The sequence below is a fragment of the Amia ocellicauda genome, unplaced genomic scaffold (genome assembly GCF_036373705.1).
Source record: "Amia ocellicauda isolate fAmiCal2 unplaced genomic scaffold, fAmiCal2.hap1 HAP1_SCAFFOLD_162, whole genome shotgun sequence".
Lineage (NCBI taxonomy): Eukaryota > Metazoa > Chordata > Actinopteri > Amiiformes > Amiidae > Amia > Amia ocellicauda.
This window is the reverse complement of record NW_027102725.1, coordinates 132,195-139,739: the sequence shown is the minus strand read 5'-3', so window position 1 is coordinate 139,739 and position 7,545 is coordinate 132,195. Positions and strand designations below refer to the sequence as shown.

The 7,545-nt window shown below is 42.3% G+C and overlaps 1 non-coding gene across 1 annotated transcript; it reads right to left on the bottom strand.

The window, feature by feature from the left end:
• Positions 1-6,947: 6,947 nt before the first annotated feature.
• On the bottom strand, positions 6,948-7,024 carry LOC136723457 (small nucleolar RNA SNORD66). The gene has a single exon (XR_010806681.1). It is a non-coding gene; the product is annotated as a small nucleolar RNA SNORD66 (small nucleolar RNA).
• Between the last annotated feature and the right edge of the window lie 521 nt (positions 7,025-7,545).

Genomic DNA, 7,545 nt, shown 5'->3' with positions numbered 1-7,545 from the left:
AAATTGGCAACTCAAGAACAGAGTTCTTCACTCAGGGGCGGGGAGTGAGACAGGGCTGCAACATCTACATCAATGAGTTGGCCACAGTGTTGGAGCAGTCTGACGCCCACGGCCTAACTCTCCATGACACAGAGATCAAGTTCCTGCTCTACGCAGACGACCTGGTGCTGCTGTCGCCCACAGAGCAGGGGCTTTAGCAGAACCTGGCGCTACTAGAGCAGTACTGTCAGAAATGGGCCCTGGCAGTCAATCTGGACAAGACCAGAGTTATGGTTTTCCAGAAAAAAGCCCGATCTGTTATATATATATGTATGTGTAGAACCGTATGGGAAATAAGTGGAGAAGTCGTGGAGATAAAGCAAATAGAACTTTAATCGAGCCGCTCGGAAGCTCCACGTCAGAAATAATTCCTTCAGTGAGACTTAATGTTTACAAACATGAGTACAACTTTATAGGAAAATGACGTAACATCTTATGGCCGTTCATCCAATCAGAAGATACATGTCCGGGTCCGTTTTATGATCTGTTCTCCCCTGAAGAGGTGATGGATCCAAAGCAGATGTCCGTCTTTGATGTGCACTAGGAAGATGCGATCCCACGGTCGTCATTTACCTAATGTCAATCGCTCGTTAACAGAAACAATTCCTGCCTATCTGGAGAAACGATTAAGTCATAAACAAATTCTCAGCAGACAGCTGTAGGCTATTTCGGCACTGTGTGATCTTTCATTACTGACAGGAGTTTCTAACAAATCGACCTTGTTGACCCTTTACTTGTCCTGCTAAATCGAATCTGCTCAGTCTGTATACAAAACTACTTCTAATGCTAGTATTAATATAAAACATTATATAATAATCACAACACACTTTCTTCAACTTCCTATACAGAGTCTTCAGTCGCTCAGAGATCTCTCTACCTCCTGCAGTCGGCTGCCATACGAATCGACGGTGCCCTGAAGAGTAGCAATAGACTCTCGCGTCTCAGATTGAAACGATTTAATGGAGCTCTGTATTTTGCTCACCGCTGCGACAAGAAAGGCCAGGTCTCCGCCACTCTCTGGTGAGGGATTGCCACCCCCTGTCAGGCCTGAATCTAACTCGGGTTGAGTTGCCTCTGTCGCTGGCCCCTTCTTGCTCTTTTGTTTAGACATGTTTTTAAAACAATAATACACTTATAATATACTGCAGCTTATTGCTTAAAATAAATAAAAGAAAATAACCTGTTTGCTGGAAAAAAAAATCTAAATATCGCAGGAGCTCTCTTCACACGTCTACACCGAAACCATGCTCAACAGCGCCCCATCTAGTCTAGTAATTTAAACGTCAGGAATGAGAAGTCCCATCTGTCCCATCATTTCTGGCAATGACATTCAGTGCTTCTATGTTTTTATATTTTGCAGGATTGGAACATCACCAAACAAAAATTCCAGCAAAGAGGTTTGGTGATTTGCGGAGGGCAGGTCCGTATCTTGATTCCAGACAGCTGCGATGTGTAAGACTGCTCTCTGTGCTTAAGGCAGATGTGCACAACAGAGCATGTTGGCCACTCTGGGCCTCTGGACGTCTGTGTGAGGTCCTGACTGTCCTGATTCTCTCCTCCTCATCTGCAGGAGCCAGGATCCCTTACTCTGGACATCCTAGTGGGGGACAAGCCAGCCTGAACACCTCCTTAGACATGGGTCAATTCTGTCCTAAAATTACACTCTTCAAGTTGAGTGATACCAGGAAATCCATCCCAGGTGACCTTCGAAGTTACAGTGCTTTTCCTGTGAGGGAAAGCAAAAACTCAGGATGAGTCTCTTTTTTTTAACATGTGTCATGCTGACAGATTCAGAGGAAACAGCTGTCACACAATCCTGGTCCTGGGAGGCTGTCTTGGGTTTCATCCAGTCATTCTCAATCCCCTGGTAAGGGGCAGTGTTGTTTAGTTATGGGTTTTCGGATAGTTACACAAATAGTTAACGATTTTTGATCCTAGTTGTATTTAGTTATAGTTATTGGATTTAAGTTAGTTATCTCGTTCTTTCTTGGTTTCTTAATAATTTTTCCGTCTTCTCGTTTCTGACCACTTTTTTAAACGCGTCTCCTCCTTCAGTTTTTCAAACATCACGATAAACACTTTTTGTACAATATCTGAGAATGTATGCTATTGCTCCAGGTCCAGATCCTCTTGAGGCCCCCAAGGACCCTAACATTTTTTACATCTAATAACTGCTGATAGCTTACTTTTAGCACCATACTTACAATTTAACACTAATAGTAAACCATAGATTATCTTTCTGAATATATATCTATCCTTTGACCCACTGAGAGCCAAGTACTGCATGCTGTTTATGTTAGAACTTGTTTTCAGATGTTGAACATCTCATTTCTCCTTCCAGCATGCATTTAAGAGTAATATGAATGGAACATAGATAGAAAAGTGTGTATGAAGCTTCCAAAAATGCTATCTAGCTTGCTATCGGAGCTAAGGATCATGGGATACTGTAAAAAAAATTTTTTTGACATTTGACAGCCTATAACGCTTTACGGGTGGCAGATATAATGTTTGTCACTATAGAACACATATATGTAACCAGATGGGCTCTTTCCAAGCATGACCTTTGAAGAACCCAGTCTGGATGCATAGATGGTACATTTATTTATTTAACATGCCAGGCCTGAAAGGGGCCCAGCATGGAAGCACTCTACCTCAGCAGAGACTTATTGAACAGCACAAGTGGTCAGCCTTATATACATTGCAGGACATGTGGGTCTGTGGCCGGAGTCTGTCACTGGGGGTTTGCCAGAGTGTTATCTTGAGGTCAGATTTCTGACCCTTGTAATGTTCATGGTAGTCTTCCTTGGTAGAGGTGTGGGATTCAAAGAACAGATGTCTTCCTTTGATATACTAGGAAAGGTCCGATCCCACGGATCTTATTTAACAACTGTCAATCGTTCATTAACAAAAACAGTTCCTGCCTATCTGGAGAAAAGATTAAGTCCACAGACTTTTAACAAACATCTGTGGGCCCTCTCTCTCTGCAGTTTGATCTTTTCTATTATTGACAGGAATGTCTAGAGGGTATGCCCTGAACAACTTACAAAATGGTTGTTGCTACCATAATACATTTACTTTGCTTGTCTGCATATTATTATTAATATAAAACATAATACAGTTTATATAAAATATTAATAACGGCTCTTCAACCTTCAACTTCACCTCCGACCTTTCCTTTCAGGTCAAAGGTGATTTTTTGATTTTTGGCTTACAGCTTTCAAAAGTCATCACAGTCATCATACATGTCATAAAGTGCCAAATATGTTCTTCTGAATAAATGCTTGAACTTTGACCCTTCCTTTAGGCTGATGATTGCTACAGAACTCAGATAGTAACTCATATGAGGTCTGTTCACAAATGTCCTCCACTGTGACCATTGACCTCTACTTAAGATCAAAGTGAGAACTAACTCATAACTCCTTTCATAGTGCACTTAGGCTCATACTTACAATGGAGCACATATAGGAACCCATGTATGTACCTGAAAATGCCCTTTCTGATGACCTTTGACCTTCCTGTCAGCTCAAATTCAAAGTCCTCTCATAAATCCTTCCAGAAAAAAGCTATAAAGCTGCTTTGAAGCTACAATTATTTAAAAGGCATTTAACATGCTGAACTGCTTACATTCATTAGATACTATTTGAATTGGTCTTAAAACATCCTTTTTCTAATTTGTAGCAGTTCCTGTCCCCCTGTACATCTATTGAGCTTCTGCTCACAATGGCTTCACAAACACAGTTTAGTACTTGTCTCTGACTATCAGATTTTATATGAGGTAGAGAACTCCGAGACTAGTGCTAACCGAGGTCGGTGAAACTGAGTTTACATCTCTGGCCAGTGATCATCACACTATTTCTGCAAGTCCTGTAGTCTGAACTACATATGTAGCCTGCTTGTATCTGAAACGTTGTTGTACTTGAAATAACTCCACATTATAACACATATTTCACTCCCCACGTACTTCTTTGTACCGAGATTATTTTAAACAGGATTGACCCACCAGCAGCTGGTGCTGTGAAGACAGTCCTCCCTCCACACTCTGATCTACAGTGCACCACCATTCAATATAGTATAGATATAGATATCCATTTTCATTTTATTTTGTAGATTAGACAGAGAAGGGAAAGAAATGTAATGATTGTATGTTGATGCTTTCATCTTCGCCAGAGAAGGACTGGTGCTTCTATTTCTAGTGCTTTCACAAAAGGCCCTCTCTTCCTGGCCTGCTCTGCTCAGGCCTGACCGACGCGTGACAGGACACTTTCGCTGGAGTTCGCTTCACGTCGGTTGTACATCTTGATCATGAGCTTCTGCTGCACCTTGATCTGCTCACGGTGCACCTCCTGCTCTGCATCCTTGTGGACCTGGTCGATTGTCTTAGGACCCTGGTCACCCCTCCTGGGCACCCAGTTATCCTGAAGAAGAGGAGAAAGAGTCAGTGACCATGGTAGAGAGAGAGAACGAGAGGCAGACAGGGATTGGGGGGCTGGGAAGCTGAAAGCAAGGAAGGTTTCTATTCTCCCAACACTCATGACTTACTCTTCTCAGGTCCAAGACGTCCTGCAGCATGAAGCGGATTCAAGAGGAGGTCTTCCTTTCTTTGATGATCTGCTCCATCTGGCTGAAGTACTGGTCCATGCGGGGCTGGTGAAAAGGTCGATTAGAAAACTGAGCAGACAGCAGGTACAAAAGTAACTTTATACCACCAAGTGAAGCAGCATTCCTTCAAGAAGGCGTCTGCAGATGCTCAGAAACACTTATTCAGACCACTGTCAATAGGCCTCATCACGTTGCTGGATGTTTAGCCAGGGCTCAGTCTGGCACGACGGCCGGAACTGCCTTACCTTGGCGGTTTCCAAGTCCAGGTCTTTGCCGATAGTGGAGAGGAGTAGGCACAGGCACTCCAGGGACTCTTCGTGGTTCTTCAACAGCTTGACGATGCAATTGTGCATGGTGGTCTTTATCAGCATCTTCACCTTGAACAGCTCCCCAATGAACCTGATGTTGCCTAGTGAGCGCTGCTGGGCCTTGCACTTGGCCTCCTGCAGCTCGTCACGTAGACGCTGCCACTCCTCACCCTGCGCACACACGGCACTTAATTACATACTATCATAACAGAGGCATGATTCTACAAGCATTTTCAAGCACTGGAAATCAGTTTTTTTTTTTCAGACTTTTTCCAGACATCCAGACTAGCGTACAAACCCTGTTTATATTTAAAATAAATACTTGGGTTGTCAGTCGATTCAAATTACAATAAGTGTTACAGTCTTTAAGTGGTTGTGCCACACAGTTATACTTTAATAAATACTAGTCATTGATAATACAGTAGAACAATGCTGAATGGGAAAGGAGAAAAATATATAAATGAATATTAAATAAAAAACACTAAATCATTATAATTAACACTATACAAGCGCAGGGCTGCTCAGTTTGACTGATTTAATGTTAATTACTCTGGGTTCCTGAATACTCTGTGCAGACCCGTTCTTTACTTTTACTAAATATATGTATCAAATATGCCTAAGAAGCGTTTTAGCTGTCACGATCTCTACCTCACCTACAGTCTACAGTCTTTCATGTGCTTGAAAAACACACGCATTGTATAGCATTACAGGTGTAGTCAGATTGAGTGATTAAACACTTGTTTCTTTAGTTTTGATTGTGCTGTGGACGCCTTCAGAAAACAAAGTGCTTTGATCTTATTTATACCAATCATTTGAATGTTTTATGTTCATATTTAAATGTAAATACTACTTATGCTAGTTTTATTTGATTGTTTGCCTTTCATTATACCACAGCATTTAAAGAGCTATCGGCTGTTGTAGGTGGTTCAAAAACTCTGTGATTCTACTGTTAACCGTATATCACTATTATGACATTTTTGTTTTTTAAATCAGCTCGATTAAATAGAAAAAATGTTGATCGTCAATTCAATTAGTTGATTCATAGACCCGATTAATTGATTAATCGAGGCAGCCCTAAAAATACGTTCAAATGTTCCTACCACCAAGGATGCATCCAGCAACTTCTGCTTCTTCTCCAAGACCTCGTCTCCATCCTCCTCCGTCTCAAACTCCTTCTGGCAGCGGTTCAAAAGCAGAGAGCGGAAAGGCACCGTCTCTCCCGGCTTGTCAACGGCTGGGACTTTGAGCTACAGAAAGGGGAGCAGGAACAACATAAACCCTAAGCAAGATGGTGTGCTAGGCTGGCTTCCAGCTTTAATAGGTATCGGAGTGAAAACTCTTGATATGCGCATCACAAGACAGGCATCTGCTAGTCCATTCAAAACTGAACTCCCACAAATTACAATTCCAGAGCTAAACAAATCTGATCCATGTATTATTATTATTATTATTATTATTATTATTATTATTATTATTATTATTATTATTATTATTATTATTATTATTATTTCCTAGCAGATGTCCTTGTCCAATATAAGAGCAATACAAAGTGCAATAATACAGAGCAGTTCAAGTCGTAATACATTTTACAAGTTCAAATTTACACAAATAGCATCTTCACAATCCTCTACCATTCCCTCCCTCCCTCTTTCACTTCACTCTCCCCGTCACCCTCCTTCTCTCACCCTCAGAAGGCACTGGCACATATTGGCGTATGAGGCGGAGAAGTTGGGTTCGGAGACGGCCTTCTCGAAGATGAGCTCCATGACACCCTGGAGTCGCTGCTCCGTGTCGATGGTCAGCTCGTTCACTTGACGCATCCACGGCTGGAACATCTGTGGGGTCAGCTTGTTCAGAATACCACTCACCCTGCGGAAGAGCTCCTGTTGAAGGGGAAAGGGGGGAGGAGGGAAGGAAGGAAAAAGAGTTAGTTCTGCAAACCTCGGCCAAGTCCGTGTTTTTATTTGTTCTGGAGAGGTGGGTGCATGTGAGCGTACTCAGCCCCTCAGTTCATCTTCTCCATCAGTAGAGGTCAGTGGCCCAGACACCAATGCACTACAAATAGATCATCAGTGGGGCTCCAATTTTACCCACAATCCCCTTTACTAGACTAGCAAATTATTATTCCCACCCCCCCAAACATGAACCGTGTCCTCTGCTCCTACATACCTGGGTCTTAATGACCTCGGGGTCATCACCCACTGTGGGAGCCTTCTTAATTGTAGGCAGGTAACACACATACAGTCATCTAAATAACAATCGCAATTAGACAGCAGTTGACAAAAAGTACAAATGAGACAAATGTCCAAGATCAGCATTAAACAGATCCATCAGAACAATGCAGGTAACCATCTCAATCAGAAGGATTTATATATAAAAACATGAAAATAAAACTCTAGGGTCTCCTAGACAAGCAGGGGGCTGCATACCTTAGCCAGGACCACATCGCTAATGCGGAGTTTCTGCAGCCTGTCACAGATGAACTCTAAGTCCAGCAGGAACTGACGCTCATTTTTCTCCTTCTCATCAGGGACATAATTACACCTGCAACATAATTTGAAAGCAACAACATTTCCACAGGAGTCTTGGTTGTGCCGAG